This window comes from Oryctolagus cuniculus, chromosome 14, assembly GCF_051225735.1.
Source record: "Oryctolagus cuniculus isolate XC-2025 breed Fujian yellow rabbit chromosome 14, ASM5122573v1, whole genome shotgun sequence".
Classification (NCBI taxonomy): Eukaryota; Metazoa; Chordata; class Mammalia; order Lagomorpha; family Leporidae; genus Oryctolagus; species Oryctolagus cuniculus.
In genome coordinates, this window is record NC_142880.1 from 95,707,016 (window position 1) to 95,730,628 (window position 23,613).

Sequence of the window (23,613 nt, forward strand, 5' to 3'; positions counted from 1 at the left end):
TATGTGTGTGCAGGTGTGTATGTGTGTGTAAAGGCACGTGTGTATGTATGTGTGTGGACATGTGAGCATACATGTGTGTTCATGTGTGTGCAGGCATGTATGTAAGATGTGTGTGCATGTCTGTTTAGGCATGTGTGTGGGCATGTGTGCATGCATTCATTGCGTGTGTGCATGTTTATTCATGCAGGTGTATAGGCATGTATGCAGGTTTTTGTGGGCATGTGTATGTGCAGGCTTCTGTGTGCAAGAGTGTACATGTGTGTATGGGTATGTGTGCATGCATGCGTGCACAGACATGTGAGCACACACATGTGTGAAGGTGTGCATGCACATGTGTGTGCAAGTGTGTGTATGCATGTCTGTGCAGGCTTGTGTGTTCAAGCATGTGTGTGCATGTCTATGCAAGTATGTGTATGCATGTCTGTGTAGGCTTGTGTATTCATGCATGTGTGTACCGGCGTGTGTGCATGCATTGCGTGCAGGCATGTGTGTAAGCATGTGTGCAGGCTCCTGTGTTGATCACTGTGCTGTTCTTCAGCTGGCTGACACCACTGCATGCTCACCACACCGTAGCTGTGCGTGTTGGAGCATCACTTCTCAACAACACGTGGGCAGATACCTGGAGCTCCACCTGGAGTCTGTGTGTGACACCTGGACAGAGCCAGCTCCTTCCCCGGGCTTCCACATGACAGGCAGGCAGGGGCATCCCCCCACCCCGAGTCTCCCTGTGGCACGTGGCAGTGGGACTCCACGGGACCCTCCCTGAGACCGGCAGGAAGGACACGCTGCAGCCACGGAGCCACGACGGGAGCCCCACCAAACCCGCGCGGCACGACGTGAGCCATCAGCTCTGTGCCCAGCTTCCGTGGGTCTGTGGACTGTCGGAGTCAGCTCGGTCCTCGGTGGGGTTTTGTTTTTATTTCACTAAGAAATGCCCAACCAACAAGAAAATCACAGCTCACATCCGTGTGGACCTTGGCCCATCCCTCACGGGAAAAATGCAGGGCCCGGGCCTGGCCTCGATGGCCGGACCAGGCTTCGGTAACCACCCCGGGCCACTGTGCGGCACAAACGGGGATTTATTCACGGCCGCTACCGCCAAGTGTCCGCTAAAATAACGTGAAGTGGCCAACTGCGCTTTCAAGATGAATTTACGTTACTGGAAAACAGTCACACACACACACACACATACACACATACACACACTCTCGCACACACACATGCACGCACACACACACGGGCCTGGGGAAAGAGATATCCGCCCCTGACAGATTGACAGCGCTGGCCAGTGTGCGAGGGTGTGTGTCTTTTTCAGAGAACACAAGAAAATCAGATTCTAAACATCAGACCCAGGAGAAAACTGCCTTTAGTTCACAGAGAAAAATCAATAACTTCGGGGCCGGATGAAGCCGTCTGCGGAGCCCTGGCGTGAGCGGCGGGCGGGGCCCGGCTGGGCTGGGCCAGCAGGTGGACTGTCCCCAGATCCGCCCCTTCCTCCTGTCCTGGGCGGGACCTCCACAGCCAGAGGCCACCAAACATGGTGTCACTTTGTTCTCCCCGTGAAAGCACCTACGGTGGGGCTTGGTCCGAGGAGCGGATCAGTCCTCCGGGGGCGGGTGTCAAGCCGACGAGGGCTGCGAGGGCTGCGGCAGATTCCGGAACAGTCCACAGCGAGCGCGGGGCCGGCTCCGCTCCCTCCGCCCGGGGTGATCTAATACATTACCGCACACCGACACACTCGTTAGCTATTTTCCTTTCCGGAATTAAAAAATTGAATTATACAGCCCGCCTCGCGACGGCAGCCGTGGAGTTTATTAACGTCTATCGACCCTGCACGCTCGCTCCAGGACTGGGCTGCGACATTGAATTAGGGAGGCAGCGCCGGCCGCGCACGGCTGGACCCCGGCCGAGCCACAGGTAGGCGAAGTCTCCTTCAATTAGACGTAATCATTACTCACCGTCCAAGGCTGTGCTGAAGGCTGCTTTCAAATCTGCGAGGGATCTGCGTTTAATGCAGTGATTCAGCTTGTCGGAGCCAAATTCACTGTGTACTGAAACCAAAGCAATTTAGTTCTTGCCCACGGCCTTTTTGGCAGCTCATCTAGCGCCGAGCGCTGTAAGGACTGCGAGATACAATTTGATCTGCGGCATCTGGGCTCACACAGGGCCTGCTCCTTCACGGGCGGAGGCAGAGGCTCGGCTGAGCTCCAGCTTTACGTGAAGAGCCAGGCCTTGTCTCGGCCCTGAAAATAAAGCGTTTAAGATAGAGTCAAAGCAATCCAAGAAGATACTTCTCCTTGGGTCTCTGAGATGCCCGCTGTAGCTCCTCGCGGCTCCCTGCTGCGGCCGGCGGAAGGCACCTGAGCCGGGGCCTGGGATTAACCTCTGGGGAATGTGACCCTGACCGCCGCGAGGAGTCTTCATCAAACACAAAAGGGAGGTGGCTCCTGCTCGGTGAGCGTGCAGAGACTCTGGGAGGCCCGGGTGGGCCCGGGAAGCCACAGGGGGCCTGCAGGACACGCCTGCTCCGTCCGTGACGTCGGGCCGCCCACAGCACTGGGAGGCTCTGCGTGGAGGACAAGAGGCCCCGATGAGCTCATCTCAAGGCCACCCTGACGGAGGATGGGGGCCGAGGGGCCGGGGGCGTCCTGGTGGGAGGCAGGGGGTGTCGTGGACCCGGTGCCCACTGACAAACCGGACGATGGCAGCGGGAGGAGAGCCCTGAGGCGCGCCCGTGGCACAGAGACGCAGCATCACAGCGCACAGGCTGGACACTGACGCTGAGACCGGCCACGTGACGCCTTCCCGCCAAGAAGCAGGCCCAGGGAGCTCCAGGCGCTGTGCAGGGGGACGGGAAGTGGGGGCCCAGGGACCCGGGAAGGGACCTGCAGCCATGGCCACAGCGAGTGTGGAAACAGCCTGAGCTGGCTGGGAGAAGACTCAGCCTTGAGATCACCCACCTGACACACCACCCATTCTTGTCATCCATGCACCACGACACGGTACACACACGCATCATATATGAACCACGCTACCCTACACACTTCCCCTACACATACCACACACACCAGACATACACACACACTATATATACACCATATACACATCACACGCATGCCCCATACATATACCACATACACCCCCACACACATCATATATGACCACGCTACCCTACACACATCCCCTACACACACCACACACACACACGCTATATACACCATATACACATTACACACATGCCCCATACATATACCACATACACCCCCCACACACATCATATATGACCACGCTACCCTACACACATCCCCTACACACACCACACACACACACACGCTATATACACCATATACACATTACACACATGCCCCATACATATACCACATACACCCCCCACACACATCATATATGACCACGCTACCCTACACACATCCCATGTGTACATCACACACACACCCCATACATACACACCACACATACCCCATATGTATACACATCACACACACACCATACACCACACACACTCCATACATACACCACATACACATGTCCCCTACTCACATCCAATATACACTCCTCACACACGTCATACACAGCGCTCACATGGGCCTGACATATGCACCACATACACACATTCCACACATTCCCACGTATACATGAAACCTGTACCAGCCCACACCCCGTGCACCCACCCACACATGCCACGCAGGCATCAAGCATAATCTACACACACACATACACACTCACCTCACATACACCTTATACACACGGATACACACACACACCTGTACACAACTGCCACACAAGCATGACCCGTACACACAACACACACACACACACATGGTGTCCAGCTCCTCTGCCCACAGCCGAGTCCTGGCCGCCCCCAGTGCCTACCCTCTCCCTCCATCGTGGTGGACCAGGCGCCCCGGTGCCGGGCCGGACCCGCCCTTTGTCCCTGCTGCATTTCCCGGGGAAGCGGAGCTGCTCCAGCCGAACAGCGGGAGGCAGTGAGGGCTGCAGGCCCCCTCCCACTGCCAAAGCCCCCGCATGGGCTCTGCCTCCTGCGCTCTCACTGCTGCTCGGTGCTGGTGCAGAGCGGCAGGAATGGGAACCGACGGACGGAGTCCCCGGGACGCATGGTGTGCGCTCCGCAGACCACCGCTCGCCACTCACCGCGTTTCCCGGCTGCTCATTTTCCTTGGTCTTCAGGGGTTTGTTGGGAGAGCAGGAGACAGTGGCGGCCACGAGGGGCTCAGGGGTGGCATCCTTGTGAACCCCGATCTTCCTATGTGGGTTTTATGAATCCAGCAGTAGCGTGGGCTCATAGACAATCTCCTGAGCAGCTAGTGACCAGCTAGGAAGTCCACCCTCCACGCGAGCCAGTGGCCCTGTCCATGGGTCCAGTCCAAGGTTTGAAGCGGTCAGGTAGCTGAGCGTTTGTCACAAAATGCACATAACTGATTTAGCCGTCACGTACCCACATCCTTGACGTCTGAAACCACACTCAGACAGAAGCCGACTCAGGGAGAATCCTGCAAGCGTGTTATTACACCTGATACACGTGACCCCCTCCACCCTGCCGCTGAAATGCAAGACCAAACCCAAGCGTATGCATAGGCACACACACACACACACATACACTGACCTAGGTGCACACAGGTACGGCCATTCCCACAGCTCACAGAACGCTGGGCTTAGCCGGAAGCCTGGGGGGTTAGCAGAGGTCCCTGCTCAGAGCACACGCAAGCTGGCTCACAGACACGTCTCAAGGCAGCAGCCAGCCCGCGCGGTCTGAGGCGGATCAGCCCAGCAACCGCCGACGGGGAAAAGCCGAAGCAGCCAAAGCCATGCAGGTGATCATGTCTGCACATTGCCCGCGATGCTGACTCTTGCCCAGGAGCTCCTGGCTGGGCACGGCAGCAGGCGGCACATGGTGCCGGCAGCACCGAGTCTGCACCCCGGGCTGGGAGGCAGCGTCTCCTAAAGGCGTTCAGCCTGGACACGCAGGTCCATTTCCCTCGTCCACTCTGCGGAGCAAGAGCCAAGTGTGTCCTCGTTGCAAAAATAAACCTGAGCTGCCCCACGGAGGCTCCGTCAGCAGACTGCGTATGAGGCCTCTGTGGGCTCGCGCGATCGGCAAACAACGACACCAGTGCCTAGACATGATGTCACTGGGACCGCACGCTCACCCTGGGAGGGGGGCACTGGGCGTGCGGCGAGCCCTGGAGCTGGCCTGCTCTGTCCTCCCAGGGCTGGGCCGCTCTGCAGGGCTGCTCCACCTGCCTTGGAAAGGCTCAGTGGCCCCCAGCGCCCGAACCTGACCCCGTCTTCAGGCAAGGGCTTCCTCCTGGACTCCAGGCAGCAGTGAGGCCCAGAGGCCCCCACTGCTTTGGGGGCACAAGGAGAGCAGTCAGTGCCGGGCCCCTGCACCTTCGCCAGCGCATGCAGAGGGGCGTGGCCCCCAGAGGAGAGGAGAAGGCAGCTCGGAGCCCCGGGCCGGCTGTGCCTGTGCTCACCAATGCCAGCCTATGTGGTTCCACTGCTCTTTTCCCATGACCACACTTGGAGGGGAGGCCCCCTGGGCAGTGGCCGCCCCGGGCTGGGCCCCCTCGGGAGCCTGTGTGCGTGTGTTCCACAACGCACACCGGGTTGAGCTCCCGGCTCCAGGAGAAGGAGGAGGACGGGCAGCGTCCCCAAGAAGGAGGAGGGACTCCGTGTGTCCCAGCCGGCTCTCAAGGAAACGCCGAGGGCAGTTGGGAGGCGTGCGTCAGTTAAAGGAATTCACCCATGGGGGCTCTTGTATGACGCTAGCGGCACACACGCAGCTCCATCCCCTGCTGTGGGAAGTGACCGTGGGGTGCGTGAGGGGCCCTGCGGCACAGCCTCGGGCTCCATGCGGCTGCCCGGTTCTCAGGGTTCCCGCCCCCCAGGGCAGGTGCGCCGGCCGGGATGAGCGGCCGATATCCTGTTGGCTTTATTTCTGTGCGTTCTGCAACAACTCCGCATGCTTATGACTAATTCCTCCATAAATCAGTCACTTCCTGTCTCATGTGGGAGCCCTCCTGTGGCGGCAGCGATGCCTGTGAAGTGACAGAGCCGGTCGCACTCGCTGTGGCGGGGGGACGCTGCCAGGGCTTCCCTGCGTGGACTCCGGCAGATTTGCTGTGCGTCAGCAGCACGACGTGATCAGTGCTCGACGACCGTGCGCGTGGAGCTGCGTTTTCCCACCTCGTAGAAACACGCAGGGGCACGTGGCGTGGCAGCCGTGGCAGCCGTGGCAGCCACGTCCTGCCTTCCACGGAGCATCCTGCCACAGGGACGTGTGCTCCCGTGCTTAGCTTGCAACGGAGGAAATTTTGACGTTAGCAGCAGTGAGGGTTTTTTTGTTTGTTTGTTTGTTTGTTTGTTTGTTTGTTTTGACAGAGTGGACAGTGAGAGAGAGATGGAGACAGAGAGGAAGGTCTTCCTTTTCCATTAGTTCACCCTCCAATGGCCACTGCGGCCAGCACACCGCGCCGATCCGAAGGCAGGAGCCAGGTGCTTCTCCTGGTCTCCCATGGGGTGCAGGGCCCAAGCACTTGGGCCATCCTCCACTGCACTCCCTGGCCACAGCAGAGAGCTGGCCTGGAAGAGGGGCAACCGGGACAGAATCCGGCGCCCTGACCGGGACTAGAACCCGGTGTGCCGGCGCCGCAGGCGGAGGATTAGCCTAGTGAGCCACGGCACCGCCAGCAATGAGTTTTTAAGATTGTGCCATCCGCGGCAGAAACCTAAGCTTTTTGGAAGCCAGTTATTTGCTCAGCTGAGTGTGGGTGGGAGCAGAACTCATTTCACAGGTGCCTTTTGTCTCCTGGCCCCATGCCTTCTGCATGTTGCGAGCGCAGGGCTTGACCGCACGCCACACGCACAATAGACTCATAGCATTTCCCTTTGCTGGCTCCTGAAAGCAGTGCATTAGGAAAATGGCGTTTCCTGTTTCTTGCATGGAAGAACGCAGAGCTGTAAAAGCTGGCCGAGCGTCTCCCATGTCCCTTCATGCACCTGTAACTTGGTTCTCTGAGTCAGAGAGCGCAGTGTGCAGGTGAGGATGTTGCATGCAGTGTGACTGGCGGTTTGATTCCCCTGTAACTCGGCGTTCCAGTGTAGTCGGGGTGGGTCCTCACAGCACGGCTGAGAACCGGCTAACGGACACAGGAACTCTGCAGACGAGAGCGGCGTGGACGCCTCAGGACCAGAGCTGGGCGACAGACAGCCACTGGAAGATCAAAAGGCATGCTCACCACCACACACACTCCGACAGAATTTTTTTTTTTTTGACAGAGTTACACAGTGAGAGAGAGACAGAGAGAAAGGTCTTCCTTCCATTGGTTCACCCCCCAAATGGCTGCTACGGCTGGCGCTATGCCAATCCGAAGCCAGGAGCCAGATGCTTCTCCTGGTCTCCCATGCGGGTGCAGGGTCCAAGCACTTGGGCCATCCTCCACTGCCCTCCCGGGCCACAGCAGAGAGCTGGCCTGGAAGAGGGGCAACCGGGACAGAACCAGCGCCACAACCGGGACTAGAACCCCCGGGGTGCCGGTGCCGCAGGCAGAGAATTAGCCAAGTGAGTGAGCCACCGCGCCAGCCCCAGAAATGTTTTAACTAAGGAAATTTATATGAATATTTTATTTGAGTTCTCTAATTGCTACATAATATTGGAAAATATTGTCCAAAGGAATAATTCAATTTTTTAAAAAGATTTATTTATTTACTTGAAAGGCAGAGTTATAGAGAGGCAGAGGCAGAGAGAATGAGAGAGAGAGAGAGGTCTTCTATCTGCTGGTTCACCCCCTAAATGGCTGCAAGAGCCGGAGCTGCACCGATCTGAAGCCAGGAGCCAGGAGCTTCTTCCGGGTCTCCCACGTGGGTGCAGGGGCCCAAGGACTTGGGCCATCTTCTACTGCTTTCCCAGCAGGGAGCTGGATCAGAAGTGGAGCAGGCGGGACCCGAAACGTCACCCATATGGGATACTGGCACTGGAGGCAGCAGTTTTACCCATTACACCACAGCGCCGGTCCTGCAAAGGAATACTTTGTTCAGAACAGTGGCACGGGGGGGGGGGGCACTGGTGAAGATGTCACTTGGGATGCTTGAGTCCTGTCTGGGCTCAAGTCCCAGAGCCATCGCCACTCCAGCTTCCTGCTAATAGGCACCATGTGTGGGAGCCGGTGACGGACGGCTCAAGTACTTGTGTCACCACCACCCACGCGGGGAACCCAGACTGCGCTCCAGGTTCCTGGCTTTGACGGGCTCCACCCTGGCGACTGTGGGCACTTAGAGAATGAAGCAGGAGGGTGATCAATCTCTCTATCTCGCTCTCTGCCTTTCAAATATATAAAATAAGGAACGGAAAATAAAGAGTGGTGGCATTCCTTCACATTTATGGGGTGATTAAATGGAGCTCTCCCAATGCAGAGAGGGACGGAGGGGCTGAGACAGACAGACACCACAGGGAAGCCACCCCCAGCCCAGAAAGAGAGGGTGCGAGGGCACCGAGGTGTGGGGCAGAGTGGGAGCAGGCAGCTCCCTTGGCTGTGCCGTCAGCTGCACCGGGGACCTGCTGCCCACACCCGTTCCAGGGCCTCACCTGTCCCCGACCTCCAGGTTAACTATAATTGGAGGCGCCTCTGACTAGAGGAAGTATCAGCTGATGCTAATATGCAGCAAGATCATTATCACAGGTCAGCGCCAACTAATTGATGTTTGTGTAGTGCAGGATTCTGGATTACAACACACACAGTTTAGCAAAACAGACGGGGCTGACCTGGGAAGGCGAGCTGCGCGAGGCGGGGTGTGGGGCTGGGGCCACTCGGCGCATCCACGGGGCTCCCGCCGTCCAAGCACCGGCTCTCCAATGGGAGCTGGGGTTTTCTAAATTTGGCCTCTTATATCTGCTGTTAGGCAGCACAAGACGGGCACCCAGACTGGAGCTGTCACACGCGGCATCCAGACTGGAGCTGTCACACGCGGCACCCAGACTGGAGCTGTCACACGCGGCACCCAGACTGGAGCTGTCACACGCGGCTATCCCGGGTAAAGCCCGGGTTTCCAATCAGCACCATCACTGTTTCAAACATGAAATTGTCCGGGGAAAGTCACTGACCGGCTTGGCTAAGTTTGGGTCCAGTTTCCAGAAAGTAAGCGGTTTTCATTGCCCTGAGTGTGCAAACTCGCTGAGCTTGGCGAGAGGGAACTGGGGATGCCACTGTCCAGAACAGGATGGCCACTGATGGTGGGGACTGGGGACACCTCCCGAGTTCAGAGTGACAACCACAAGGATAGTCATGAAATACAGGTAGGTCTGGGGCCGGCGGGTGGCGGCAGTAACAGGGGCCACTGCAACACCAGCTTCCCCTGTTGGAGCGCTGGATCGAGCCCCAGCTGCTCCGCTTCCAACCCAGCTCCCTGCTAGTGCACCTGGGAAGGCAGCAGAAGACGGCCCAAGTCCTTGGGCCCCTGCACCCACGTGGGAGACCCGGATGGAGCTCCTGGCTTCAGCCTGGACCAGCCCCAGCTGTTGTGGCCATTTGGCGAGTAAACCAGCAGATGGAAGATCATGTCTCCTTCTCTATCACTCTGCCTTTCAAATAAATGATTTTTTGTAATTAAAAGTAACTGAGATTTTTAAGGCTTATTTATTTATTTGAAAGGCAGAGTTACAGAGAGAGAAGGAGAGACAGAGAAAGATCTTCCATGTGCTGGTTCACTTCTTAGATGGCCACAATGGTCAGTACCAGGTCAGGCCAAAGCCAGGAGCCAGAAGCTTCTTCCGGGTCTCCCGTGTGGGTACTGGGGCCGCAGCACTTTGATCATCCTCCACTGCTTTCCCAGGCCATAAACAGGGAGCTGGATCAGAAGTGGAGCAGCCAGGACTCGAACTAGCACCCATACTGGATGCCAGCATTGGAGGAGGCTTTATCCCTACGGCCCAGCGCCAGCCCTAGCAGTCAGTACTTAACTGTATCATTTCATGGAGGCGACCTTGGCAAAGGCGCTCATCATGCCCTGTCGGGTTTCCTGCTCCGCTGACCCTTCCCTCACTCCGTCCTTGTCCTCCAAGACCCCAGCGCTTCCGTGTTCGACTCAGCGCGCGCTCACGGACAGCGGGGGATGTGTGGACTGCGGGAACCAGGACGGCACCATCGGGGAGCCCCGAGCCTGAACGAGGTGACAGGAGAGCACAAGTCGTTCTGGTGGGAAGCAGAGGGTACAGGGGCCAGGAACTCCCGGTCTGGCGGCACAGCTGACGTCAGCGTCTCCCCAAAGCAGAGATATCCCAAGAGCGGTGACTGTGTGCAGGGTGAGCTCGGACTCTCACGCCCGACCCTGGCCTCCCCGAAGCTCGCAGCATAAAAGCCTCAACCTCCCGTGAGATGCCAGCTGGGTTCCTATCACAGCCAGCACTCAGCATGGGCCACTCGCATCGCTGTGTCCTGAGTCTGTGCGACCCCACCACCCAGCTGCCAATTCCAGCAACGATGCTGTCTGTCTTCTCCTAGTCCCTCCCTCGGGCCAGTCCTGCAGGCTGTTACCCCCGCACGGACTGCGCACTCACCCACTCCTGCCACGCGTGCATCAGCCCACCCCTAGCAGCCAGAATCCTCTGAACACCGCCATCAGTCACGTGCTCCCTCTGCTGCAGGTGCTCCTAGGTCACCACACACGGGGACGTGGCCAGGTCCAGAAGCTGGCACGGGGGTGGAGCCACAGGATCGCACTCGCTGCTCAGGGGACACAGCAGGTGCAGCCACTCTGGAGGGCCGATGCTGGTTTCTCAGGGGCGGGGAAACCAGCATCCATTCCACACGAGCCAGCGGCTGCGCTCCCTGGTGCTTGTCCAGGTGAATCAGAGACGCGTGACCCTGCAAGAACTTGCCCGTGGATGTTCACGGCAGCATCACTCATTACTGCCGAGCCTCTGGGGGGACACGACGTCCTTTGATGACTGAGTGGCCAGTAAGTGGACAGCACACAGTGGAATGTGACCCATCACGAGTGAGCAGACGGGGTGGCCAGCCTTGAAAGACAAACAGCGGCCTTCGGTGCGATCTACTGGGTGAAGGAAGGCACCACGACTGGCGCCGTGTTTCACGGTTCCTCTTTCCGGGCACCTGGAGAGGGTAAAGGCGGGTTCTGGGGAGAGCGGGATGAGGAGGAGGAGCACCTGGGGTGTTCAGGGCGAGGGCCCGCCCCCTGCAACCCAGCAGTGGCGGACGTGTGTTGCCTACCTGTCTGTCAGAACCCACAGAATGCACAATGCAAAGTGAACCCTAGTATAACTATGGATTTCCGCCAATACGGTAACAGTGTTGGCTCATCAGTTACCACACGTGTCCCAACCAAGGCACGATGTGGCTCACGACGGCTGTCGCGCCCACTGTGCTGGGCTTGCCCCGGGTGCCGGGGGGATGCTACCCCTGGGCTGGGTCGGCACTCAGAGCAGGGCACGACGCCCTCTCAGGGGCTGGCAGCTCCAGGCCTCCGAGGGCCCGCGGGCAGCAGAACAGAATGGTGGAGAAGGGAGCGTCCACCCCCCGCTCTCAGGGGCGGGGCTCCGGCTCTCAGCCGTGGAATAGGACTGGTCAGCATCCCCTCGCCTGCTTCTGCAGGTTGCACACGGCAGTTTCTGCAACTTCCGGCCTCTGTGATTGTGTGAGCCAACCCCATAATAAACTCTCCATCCTCTCTCCCTCTCTCTCATCTGTTTATCCAACTGTCAGCTATCATCTACCTATCTAATCTATTCATCAGTCCATCATTCACCTATCTAACATCTATCGATCTATCCAATATCTACCTATCATCTCCCTGTCATCCATCTGTCTATTCCATCTCTGTCTTCCTCTCCACGCTCTGCCTATCTATTATCTATCTAATCTATCGATCCATCCAATATGTACCTATCATCTCCCGCTCATCTATGTCCATCTCTCTGTCTTCCTCTCCACTTTCTGCCCATCTATCTATTATCTATCTATGTATCTATCTATGTATCTATGTATCTATCTATGTATCTATGTATCTATCTATTATCTATCTATTTATCTATGTATCTATGTATCTGTCTATGCATCTATCTATGTATCTATGTATCTATCTATGCATCTATCTATGTATCTATCTATGTATCTATGCATCTATCTATGTATCTATCTATGTATCTATGTATCTATCTATGCATCTATGTATGTATCTATCTATGTATCTATGTATCTATCTATGCATCTATCTATGTATCTATGTATCTGTCTATGCATCTATCTAATCTATGGATCCATCTTCCTCATCAGGTCTCAGGGCAGGGACCCCCACCCAGGGCTTTTCTTCTGGAAACGCCCAGTTGCAGCCAAGCAGTGCCCACGCTCAGTGACGACGCCCACTCACAGCTATTCCTGCCTGAGAGCATGGCAGGAGGGCGAAGCCTTGTCCACTCCCCACCCCCCCTCCCCGGAACGGAACCCACCTCAAGGGAGAGCCTGAAGAAGCCCTGGTGAGGCGGAGGAGCAGGTGGGGGGAGGCTTAACCCAGAGGAGCACATGCTGGCCCAGCAGCGGGACACAGCCTGCGGGTGTGGGTGCAGCCAGGGTGTGGACGCACACGGGCTGAGTGTAGACCATGCCAGGCTGTGTCAACTGAATGCGAACTGACACAAGCTGCGTGTGGACCACGTGCAGGATGTGTGTGCAGTGTGGAGACGGCTTGTAGACAGCACACAACAGCGCGTGGGTGTGTGTACCCAGGCTGTGTTGACAGCAGGTACTCGGCACGCAGGCTGTGTGTGGTTCTGTGCAGGCCGTGCATACAGCATGCACAGTGTGTGTGCGGCCAGCACGTGGGCTGTACAGACTCGCTCCGCCCGTCTGCAGTCTCTGGGCGGGAGGCAGGCCGCCGGTGGGGTGTGTGCCAGGGCTTCCTTCACTCGGTAACGTGCACTGAGCTCTGCTACATGCATTTTTCTGCTCCCAGAGTTCATAGTTTACAGAGCTAATTAATTCTCCACTGTCTGGGTGCACGTTTTATTTACCGCCTCACCCATTCAGTCTGTTTTATGGGTATACACAGAGGACGGAGTCCATTCTTCCCACCAGCACCCCAGGGGCAGGTGTTGGGGCAGCAGCTAAGACGCCACGTGGGATACCGGCATCCACGCCAGAGCGCCTGGGTTTCAGCCCGGCTCTGCTTCCAGCTCCGGCTTCCTGCTGATTCACACGTTGGGAGGCAGCAGACGACGGTTCAAGCGGCTGGCTTGCTGCCACCCAAGTGGGAAATCTGGCTCAGCTCCGGTCTCTTGGCTTCGGCTGGGGAGTGAAGCTGCAGGTGGAATTTCTCTGTGTGTCTGTCTCTCTGTCTCCCTCTGCCCGCCTGAGATGCTGAGTGGGAGGATGGGGGGGATGCGCCACCAGGCAGCCCCCAGGACACCCGTCACGCCCCGGAGTGCCCAGCCATTCTCAGCTGGTGTCCCTGATCCTACATGGCAACATGTAGCCAACACCATAGCCAACACTGTAGCCAACACTGGCCAGAAGCTGTCTGGGCTCAGCTGTCTCACGGGCTGCCTGTTAGTGCTTGCCCTCCATAAATCAAAACATTGCCAATCTCTCCCAAGGCGCGCGACACCAAGGCTGCATTGTTCGTGCACGCCGACAGCACACCCAGTCGGCAGCCGTCGGCTCCCTGCGTGGGACTTGCAGCCCAACACGGCCCGGCTGTCTAACCACTAACCAGACACAGGGCGGGGTGAGTCACCGCAGCCGCCTGGTGCGGCCGGGGGTCGGAGATGGTGCTCCTTTCCTCCTGGCCGTAATTGCTATAGACGCTCACAAATGATGGATTGTTGCTGATGGCCAGGCACCCTCAGAAAGTTTGCCAAAGGGCGCGGGCTGTTATTGATATGTACATAAGGATGATAAATGAGGAACCGTGCCTACCTGATTGCTGCCAGTCAGGATCAGAGGCCGTTGCTGGCCTCTGTGGCGCTGAGCTGGTCCGCGGCGGCCCCGGGGGCAGCGCAGTCCTGTGCCGGGAGGTGTTTGGTGTGCAGATCTGAGCCAGCAGTGATCCTCGGCGCAGACACCCATGTCCTGGTGCTCCTGGAGGAGAGACTGCGGCGTGTCTTGTGTTCTTGACTCGCTGTTCCTGGCCGATGCATGTCCCCTCACGGTTGGCGAGACCGATTCTGGAAGCAGGTGGATGGAGTTTAAGTCAGGCAGGATGAGAGAGGGCGACTGCCAGACACACAGCACGCGGGGACCCCTAGGGCTTTCCCGGCAAGGCTCTCACCTGATTAGGACGGGCCCACCGAGGCTGCTGTCCCTCTGAACTGATGTAAAACTCTGCTGATGAGAGACCTGAGTTTAGAGGCCACATTCTCCAACTTTGCTGTGTGTCCCGGGCTGAGCCCCGGCCCCTCCACTGTGCTGTGCTCAAGTGCTAACCCTCCATGTGGCCTTCAAAGACACGGCTATGGCTGGACTGACCCGAGCCTGCCAACGGCCCCGTGAGAGGGGACATTGCAGGCAGATGCACACAGGCACGGCGGGCATCGTGATGGCGCTGCCACCGTGGCCTGCAGCTGGGGAGAGGCAGGGCCCGGGTTCAGAGCGGGAGGTGCTGGCACAGACTCGGGGGTGGGGGCACACAGGGAGACGCCGGCGTCTGCCCTCTAAGGAGAGAGCCCGCCCACACTCACGTCTTGGAGCCAGCAGAGGCGCCTGCTCAGGAACTCGGAGTCTTGCCCCTGGGGGTGCCCAGCTCGGCCGCAGCTCCATCGCGGCCCGGGTATGTTCCCCGAGGAATCGCATTCCCGTGCTCACTCCGGGATCTGCGCGTGAGACCACATTTGCAAACTGAGTCTTCGCAGATGCGCAGATGAGGCCGGGCTGGCTTCGGGGCCCAAATCCCATGGCTGTGTCTTCACACAGAGGGACCAAGGCACACAGCAACCTGCCCCGGGACGGCACAGGCCCCGCTGCAGTGAGCGAGCCAGGGGCCAGGAGTCACTGCCAGAGAGGAGCCTTCCCGGGGCGCTCTGGACAGAGCATGGCCCCGCAGTCCCCACCTTGGAGACCTGGGGGAGGAACTTCCTGGCGAATGCTGGCAGCGTCAGACATTGTGGTGCAGCAGATTGGGCCACTGTGTTGACGCCACTATCCCATACGGGCGTCGGTTCCAGCATGGCTGCTCCACTTCCCACCCAGTGCACCTGGGAGATGAAGAGGCTGGCCCAAGCGCTTGGGCCCCTGCACCCACGTGGGAGACCAGGGTGGGGTTCTCGGCTCCTGGCTTCGGCCTGGCCCAGCCCCGCTGTTGCAGTCTTTTGGGGAGTGAACCAGCAGATGGAAGATCTCTCTCTGTCTCTCCCTCTCTGTCTGTAATTCTGCCTTTCAATTAAGTAAATGAATTAAAAAAAAAAAAGTGGTTTCTACTAGTTGCTTTAAATCTGCCAGAATCAGGTTCTTGGGAATAACATTTCCAGCATCCTCAGCCTTTGCCAAGCACTGACCCCCGTACGGCCTGGACGGGGTTATGGGAGCAGGTTCCCAGCTGCTCCCACTGGTGACGACCTCGGGCCCCCCGAGAGGCCCCCAGTCGGGCCCTGTGCGCAGTGCGGCCTCAGGCGCCGTGGGGGGACGCCCAGGGCGAGCGCAGGTCCCCGCACCCCGGAGCTGCCTCTGCCAGGGTTCAGATTCCAGAGCCCCTGAATCATCAACACCGGCCGGCCGCCCATCCGTGCACAGGGACGGGACAGGCCCCGGGGACGCAGGCGTCCCTTTGAGTGGCCCCAGGTCAGGCGGAGTGCGAGCGGGGCAGCCGGGGGTCAGGGGGTGCGGCCGGGGCGCGGGGGCCGGGGCCCAGCATATTGTTCCCGGGAGCGGGGCTTCTGCGGCTCCCCATCCATCTTCGTCCCGTAATTGCGCTCCCCCGACGCCCAGAGAAAGTGTTGCTATGACACACACCGGCAGGCTTGGCCAATCTGCGGCCTGGTCGCTGGCGTGGTTGGTCCATTGTCCCTGGCTGTGTAATTGGTGGTCACGGGGGCCGTAAAACGGCGGGCAGTTAAAAGGCTGCTGGGAGCCGAAAGGAGGCGGCCGGCCCGTCGGCAGCCGGGCTGCTGCGCGCAGTCACCTCACCCTCCCGTGACCGAGTTTATGGGAACCCCGAGGACAAGCCTCTTGTGTAACCTGCAGGAGGAGCGGGCAGAAGAAGGGAGAAATTGGAGGCAAAGAGGATTAATGAGGCTTCACATATTGTCCTGTTTCCTTTGTGGTGGGAAGTCTGGGTGACAAGGAGGAAGGCAGGGGCGAGGCTGCGGAGGGGCGTGACAGGCGGCCGTAAATCCCACGAACGCTCGCTTCATTACATGGCAATCACGGCCGTAATTGGCAGGGAAAGCGGCCACTCGCCCGCACTTAGCGCTCGCGCACGAGTCAGCACTTTCTGCTCCTGGAAAAAGGGCACTCCCCGCCCCCCGCTACTGGGTCCAAGGCAAAGGGACCCAGGAACAGTGACTCCCTGCTCTGCGTGTGTCAAGGCTCAGCACCGCACCTGTGAGCACCCACAGAAGTGCGAGATGCCATGTGCGTGTGCGTGTGCGTGTGTGCACCTCTCTCGGCGTCCACACAGGCATCCTTATCTGCAGACGGACGTCCAGGTTTGCTCTGTAGGAGTCACGGCTGGTGGAGGTGCTGTGGCTTCTTTTTAACTGGAAATTCACAAAGCAAGGCTGTGCCGAAGTTCTCAAATACCACCTAATCCATCTTTTGCAATTTAGTTTAATGACTTATTTGAGAAGCAGGGACACACACACACACACACACACAGAGGGGGGTGGGGGAGAGAGAGAGAGACTCCTTCCCACTGGTTCACTCCCCAGATGTCCACAACAGCTGAGGCTGAGCCGAGTGGAACCCAGGAGCCAGGAAGTCAGTCTGGGTCTCCCATGAAGGGCAGGTGCTCAAGTACTTGAGTCATCCCCGCTGCCTCCCAGGGTGTGCGTTGGCAGGAAGTTGCCATCGAGAGCGGGGCTGGGATTGGAACCCAGGCCCTCAAAGTAGGATGCAGGAAGCAGAGAGATGTCACCACTGCCAAGCCAAATGCCTGCCCTCGAACGCCACTTTTAGGTTTTGTTTTGTTTCTGTTTTGTTAGAAGTAGCTCGAAGTCGCCTTACTGGAGGGAGAAGGAAGCAGGATGCATGCCCGCCCCATGTCTCCCTGCCACGCCGTGTCAGAAGCTCCAGGGCCCCCTGCAGCAGGAGCGCCCCCCGCCCAACCCTGCAGCAGCTCTGGAGCTGGGGAGAGAGCGCCCCCCCGGCGGTCCCTCAGAGCTGTGCCAGGTTTGCACGCGCATCGATGCAGGTGCAGAAACATCGCAACCATCAGCCCACACCCGGGGACAGCCAGGCAGATCTGCAGGCCGGGGGCAGGCCTGAGGCTGGGCACAGGCGGGAGCGGATTCTGTCCCTCGGTGATTCCAGCCAGACCCTCACAGGTTACCGCGGTGATACCTCGGGAGTCGACTGGGCGCAGCCGGGGCCCACGTATGCGAGCCTGGTCTAGAGCATCGGCAGCCGCGGAGTCCTGGTGCTCAGACTGGTCTACAGCATCGGCAGCCGTGGAATCCTGGTGCTCAGACCAGTCTACAGCATCGGCAGCTGCGGAGTCCTGGTGGCCAGACCGGTCTAGAGCGTCGGCAGCCGCGGAGTCCTGGTGGCCAGACCGGTCTACAGCGTCGGCAGCCGCGGAGTCCTGGTGGCCTCGGCCGCTGCACCTGCTCAGGCTGCAGACCCGACCGCGGCACAGCCGCTTCACACTGCTGCTCCTGTGATGCACCACCGCCGCCCCGCAGGGAGCAGGCCCAGGCCGAGCTCCCTCTTGTCTGCCGCAGCCCCCACTACAGGTGCAGGCAGGGCCCGCACACACGTGCACCGCTTTTCCCTCGGACCCCTCTAGGGACCTCCTTGCTGCCGAGGTTTCTGGTTCTTGTTTCAGGCCCAGATCTCCCTCCAGGTTCCCTGACTGTGTTGCTCCCACCATCGATTACCGCCTGCTTGGCGAATTCCAAGCCAGCTGCCTCGTGGAGAGATGGGACCAAGACTCCTCAAGCCAAGGCAAGGCCTTGAAACTCAAGGCAGGGCCAGCGCTGTGGCTCACTTGGTTGATCCTCCACCTGCAGCGCCCGCATCCAATATGGGTGCTGGTTCTAGTCCCGGCTGCTCCTCTTCCGATCCAGCTCTCTGCTGTGGCCTGGGAAGGCAGTGGAGGATGGCCCAAGTCCCTGCACTTGGTGGGAGACCCAGATGAAGCTCCTGGCTTTGGATAGGCCCAGCTCCGGCCATCGCTGCCGTTTGGAGAGTGAACCAGAGGATGGAAGACCTTTCTCTCTGTCTCACCATCTCACTGTCTGTAACTCTACCTGTCATATAAATAAATAAAATATTTTAAAAAAAGAAATTCAAGGCAAAATGTTGAGTTAGGAGGGAGAGGGTTTTCCCTGCACCAGCTCACCCAGACGAGAAGCCTGGGAATCCTTCCTGGGGCAGGGAGCCAGGAGGGCTGGAAGGACAGAACCCAAGGCCCATCTGGAACACTCCTGCTGGGTCATCTGAGGACAGGGCCAGGGTCAAGACCCACAGGCAGGGCCGCCGACAGAGGGCCACCGCTCGGCCCCCGTTGGCTGCAAGTGTCCTGGAGTCCTCTGCCTGTCCAGAGGACGGCTTCCCACAACTGGGCGGAGAGTGAGGTGGGGGTGGATTTGCTTCCCCTGTGCCCCGGCAGTGGTCCCCTGGGGGTGGGTGCCAGCTGGCACAGGTGAGCGTCGTGGGGAGAAGCCCCACCCCAGCCAGCCCCCCACCGGCCTCCTTAGGGCTGGGAAGCTGCGGTCCCCTCCCCAAGTGGTGAGGGAAGATGAAACCAGAGAGTCGCTCAGGGTGACCACGTTTCTGTGCCCCGAAGCGTCGGGGATCCAGGCGGCTCTGCTGGGCACCCAGAGTCTGTGGGGAGCAGCTCACCCCCCCATGCTTCCCAGTGCGGGCCTGGTCACTCACCCACCGCTCGGCGGGCGCTTCCAGAGCAGTGGACACCCGCAGGCGCCACGAAAAGACAAAGTGTCCAGGCCAGGGCGGGGGCGTGGCTCTGCCGGCAGACAGCTCCTCGCCTGCGTTCCCAGTGGCTCCCTTTTTATTTTTTTAATTGCAGATTCCAAATTCTTTCTGCTCAGATCCCTGAAAAATTCTCGTGTGTGTCTTTCATCCCAACCAGTGGCGCCTGACCTTATTCATTATGCATCTTTTTGGGATTTTTACTAAATGTTGGTAAAAGGAACGAACAGATTAATGAGTGACTTAGCTTTATTGCGTGAGAAGAAAGTGCATGCATGAAAATGAGCAAAGCAATTAGTCTGAACAGACCGCGGCCATGTCCGCGTTAGAGGGCTGCGTGGCCATAAAACCATCTGCAGTCCGTCCAATTGCTTGTTTTAACCACTGATTGGTTTGCCTTAAATCCACCGATTGCTTTTCAACTGACCGTGTTTTATTCCACCAGAATCCTCTTTAGCTTTATGCGGGTAGACAGCTCATTCACTTTCCAAACAAGCTGCTCAGGGCCCCAGCTCACGCCGAGCCCCAGCCTTGCATTAGTGTGTGACGGCTGCACGGGGCTGGCCCCACCTGCACTGTCCTAGTTCTGACAGAGCAGGTGCGTCTGGATCCCTGCCGCCTCCGACTACCAAGAGCGGGCAGACTCACTGCTCACACGTTGTGGTGGGAAGCGTTCTTGGCACTCCCCGAATCTAAGGCTGCGGATCCTGTAATGGCGACCGGGTGCTGTGGGGCAGGCGGATGAGAGAGGTGCATCTGCACCCCTCAACTGCTCTCGCAACTGAGATGCCATTCTGCGTGGGTTCCAAATGGACTGATGTGGGCGAAGAAGCCGGGGTTGTTTTCTCTCTTAATTGAAGTAAATGTCAGGACGTGAATAATGATGAGATTGTCAAATTGCGTCTTAGTGGCAATCGGGCTGCCAGGTGTGTGAGTGCCACCAGGTGTAGGCTGGTGGTGCCGGTCATGCTTTTCTTGCCTTGTTTGGCTCTGGGAGTTTACTGCAGACAGAGGCCGGAGCACTATCGCCGGGTAATTTGGAACTGGAGCTCTGTCCTGCAGGACTCCGGACCTGGGACGGAGGCGCCTGTCCAGCTGGGGCCGCACAGAGAGATGGGCTTGCGGGCAGCAGGGAGGCCCCTGGGGCGGGTGACCGACGGCTCCTGCCCAGGTCTGCCGTATGGATCTCTGGCTCACTGGGAAGGTGGGGTCTCCACTTCTAGATGAGCTCCTGGCTGATAGGCGCCCAGAGCGGGACGGTACCATGTGGCTGCCTGCAGTGATTCACGCCGGAATTCAAGCCAGGTCACATAGGCGGGCCCCACAGAGCCTCCGCCAGCTGCCCGCCCACTGCAGTTTGGGGGTGTGGACTGCGTCAGGGCGTCTGCCTCTAGATGGGGCTGGGCAGGTGCTGGAGAGAAGTCGAGAAGGCTGTGTAAGACACGCCGGGGAAGAGGGCCGCTCTCTGCGTGGCCGTGGGTGCTGGGCTGGGTGCTTCTCATCTTCGGATCATCAGTAGTGAAGCGGGAGCTTCCCACACCATGATTAGCATATGTACACGTGTGTATGTGTGTGCTGCTGCACGTGGTAAGGCTACCCGTGCTCATGTACATATGTGTGTGTAACTAGAATATGTGCATGTGATTTATGTGTGTGTATATGCGCACAGGCGTGTGCCTTGCATGACTGCGATGTATTTGTGTACACATGTGCATAATGTGTGATTAGAGCACATACATGTGTGTACGCATGTTTATCTACACATGGTTAGAGTTTATGTGTGGGTATGAATGCATGAGTCTGGGTGTGACTGGAATACATATGCACATGCATGTAGGTGTGTGACTGTACCTGGTTTGAATATGTACATGTGTATGTCACACGTGTATGCGCACATGTGTGTATATGTGATCAGACTATATTCATGTGTAAGCGTGCATGTGTCTCTTGTTCATGCACATGTATGCACACATGTGTCTGTGCCTGGTTAGAATAAGCATGCACGTGCACACACGTGTGTGTGTATGTGATTAGATTATATTCGCCTGAGTGTGCCCTGCACATGTGTGTGTGCACGCACGTGTGTGCACGTGATTAGACTTTCTTCATGCATGCATGTGTGTTTGCCCGTGTGCAGAACCAGAATGGGAACGAGTGGGCAGGACGTGGCGGCGGGGTGCACACAGTTCCAGGACCTGTGCAGACTGGCCACGGAAGCTGCCTGGCGGTTGCCGAGGAGGGCGTCAGTTCCGGCCAGTCGGTCTCGCAGGCCCTGGGGCCGCAGCTGGCCCTCAGCAGCTGATGTTTCCGTTCCGCTTCCAGAGAGAGAGAGAGGAAGGAGAGGGAGTGCTCCTGTCACTGTGCAGGTGCACGGGGAGGGGGGATCCAGTAACACAATATTTAAAGTGCACACATGGGGCCAGCGCTGTGGCTCCGCCTGCAGTGCCTGTGTCCCTTAGAGCGCAGGTTCTCCAGCTGCCCCGCTTCCGATCCAGCTCCCTGCTGTGGCCTGGGAGAGCAGTGGAAGATGGCTCAAGTCCTTGGGCCCTGCACCCACGTGGGAAACCCGGAAGAAGCTCCTGGCTTTGGACTGATGCAGCTCTGGCCATTGCAGCCATTTGGGGAGTGAACCAGCATAGGGAAGACTCTCTCTCTCTCTCTCTCTCCCTCTCTCTCTCAGGTGAATTGAAAATAAATGAGCAAATGCCATCCATGGTGTAAAACTCCCACACACTCCCCCTCCTGTGCACACAGACTCACCTGGAAACTTCCGGCCCACCTCGCGTAGCCTTTTGGCTGTGAGGGCAGGTGGAGGGCGGGCTCCGTGCCTGGGGACAATCGGCCACTGCCTTGGCATCCATCTCCACAGCACCCTTGCCCCCGGCGCCCTTCGACTCTGGCTGGGACCATTCCCACGGCCCTGGGTACAGCGGGCAAACACGGCCCTGCGCACTCAGCGTGCGGGCGCCTCTGTGGTACACCTGCCCATAAACTGGAATGTTCCCCTCAAGAGGATGGAGCCAGGGCCCAGCCGGGCTTCAGCCAGACCCAGCTGACCTCTGCCCAAAACCCCTCCCCTTTCTCAGTGTCCCCGCACCCACGAGCTGACCCCGGCACGTCCCTGCGGACGAGCCCCGGGAACAGGCAGGGACAGAGACGAGTTCCTGAGTCCAGAGAAGCCCAGGCCAAGACGGGATCTGAGGCAGAAGCCATCGCCCGTTCGGCCAGAGGTGCAACAGTGGCCGAACTGACAGACTTTCCAGTTCATTTTCCTAACGTGGACGTACAAGGGTGCTGGGCTCATGGCTTTTTAACATCTGCTATTAGTGAGCTTCAATAAAAATTTAAAAACAGGCTCCACGTTTATTAAATTATCACATGACGGTTTTCCAGAAAGCACACATATTCCAGTCTGTTTTCAACCAGAGGTGGTAGAGTTTTGTTTGGTTTTTGGCGAATGTGTGGGAATTTCTTAACCTGTTTTCATTTATACAAACCAATAAAAATATATTTTTTTCCTAATTCAAAAAACACTTTTGAGAACTTCTAACAAAATTAGCTGCTCCTAAAAGCCCAGCTTGGCACGGCCATCGCGCGCGGTACAGAGCCGAGACTCTGCGGAATCCAAGATGTGGTTTGGAAGTGAAGCCGACTTCACGCGGCTCAGCGCCCGGCGGACACGGGAACAGTCGGGCCTCTGTGCAGCCGCCGTCCCCCGGTTAAACGCAAGCCAGCCGAGGGGCCGCTCTGCGAAGCCGACAGCTACCTCCCACCCCGCCCCTGTCTATTTGTACAAGCAAAATTAGCCCATTGCTTGGAAGGTTGGAAACGCGTCTTTGGGCTTCCTCAAAGCTTCGGCTGTCACTCGGCAAACACTGCGTCTGTTGTCCAGCCAAGCATCAGAAGGCAAAGATCAAAGACCGGGGCCGTCGCTCTCCCGGCAGGTAAGACCCGGATAGGAGGATGCCCCTGCCGCCATCACACTCTGGCTCCTGACGTCACCTTCCTGCTAATGCAGAGCCCAGGAGGCAGCAGACGGCGCTCGAGTGCTTGGGTTCCTGCCGCCCACGTGGGGACCTGCATTGAGCTCCTGGCTCCTGGCTTCAGCCTGGCCCAGTTCCAGCTATGCGGACGTTTGCAGAGTGAATCAATGATTCTCCCCCCACCTCCCCCCCCCTCTCCCCCCCCCTTCCCCCATCTCTCTCCCTCTCTTCCTCTCTCTCTCCCTCTCTCCCCCCATCTCTCTCCCTCTCTTCCTCTCTCTCTCTCTCTCTCATTAATAAATAGGAAGGTAAATATTTGGCTCATTAGTTCAATGTTTCGTTTTCTGACAATACGTATTTTACATGTTTATAAATTTGTTAAATTTTTATAATTTTATTTGTGAATGAGCCTGAACTGGAATGCTGATGTTCACAAGAAAAAATACGACTGAGCTAACTGTCCAGAGAGAAAGTCTTCGACGAGAAGGGACTGCAGG